Raw genomic sequence first — 933 nt, 5'->3', positions numbered from 1 at the left:
AGTACTGAGTAACAAAGGCAAGCTAGAGGAAGGGGCATATAGAATAACAGCTGTGTTGGGCTCCAGAGAAACAAACAGGCAAACCAAAGAACTGACGGCTGAACTGGTCAGAAATGGCGTAAGGTGTTACCAATAAAATGTATGTTACCAATAAAATCTATGCGTACCTTGTAATTAAAACTAAATGTTGAAAGGTCAGCGCGCGGCGGCGGGCGCGGAGCGCCCCGTGCGCACGCGTGGAGGAGCGCGTTGCCTGCGCCGGCGGAGACGTCCCGCCCTCTGCAGATTCCGGGCCCTGCCCGACCTCGGCGCCCTTCGTCACCCCCTCAACTCCCTGTCCTAGGCGAGGAGGCCGGCTTGGGTTGAGGGGCCCGAGCCAAGAGCGCGGAGAGCTCCGAGCGAGGAGGAAACGGCGTCGAGAGTGGTGGTAACGACGGCCTCAGCAGGCGGGGAAGATGAAAGGTAGCCGGATGGAGCTTGGAGATGTAACTCCGCACAATATCCAACAGTGGAAGAGGTTAAACCAGGTCATCTTTCCAGTCAGCTATAATGACAAGTTCTACAAGGCTGTGCTGGAGGTTGGCGAGCTAGCAAAACTTGCCTATTTCAATGATATTGCTGTAGGTGCAGTATGCTGCAGGGTGGATCATTCACAGAATCAGAAGAGACTTTACATCATGACACTAGGATGTCTTGCACCTTACCGAAGGCTAGGAGTAGGAACTAAAATGTTAAATCATGTGTTAAACATCTGTGAGAAAGATGGCACTTTTGACAACATCTATCTGCACGTGCAGATCAGCAATGAGTCAGCAATTGATTTCTACAGGAAGTTTGGCTTTGAAATTATTGAGACAAAGAAGAACTACTATAAGAGGATAGAACCTGCTGATGCTCATGTGCTTCAGAAAAACCTCAAAGTCCCCTCTGGTC

General features: G+C 50.5%; 1 pseudogene across 1 annotated transcript in view; it reads left to right on the top strand.

Moving 5' to 3' along the window:
• Positions 1-314: 314 nt before the first annotated feature.
• The window catches only part of LOC101564400, a 21,234-nt pseudogene continuing 20,615 nt past the window's right edge, over positions 315-933 (top strand). Inside the window, exon 1 of the transcript XR_001117334.2 lies at positions 315-930. The product of XR_001117334.2 is annotated as an N-alpha-acetyltransferase 50 pseudogene (transcript). The remainder of the gene's footprint in view (positions 931-933) is intronic.

This window comes from Octodon degus, unplaced genomic scaffold, assembly GCF_000260255.1.
Source record: "Octodon degus isolate 3935 unplaced genomic scaffold, OctDeg1.0 scaffold00174, whole genome shotgun sequence".
Classification (NCBI taxonomy): Eukaryota; Metazoa; Chordata; class Mammalia; order Rodentia; family Octodontidae; genus Octodon; species Octodon degus.
Note: the sequence above shows the minus strand (reverse complement) of the source record. Positions and strands in the feature narration are given on the sequence as shown.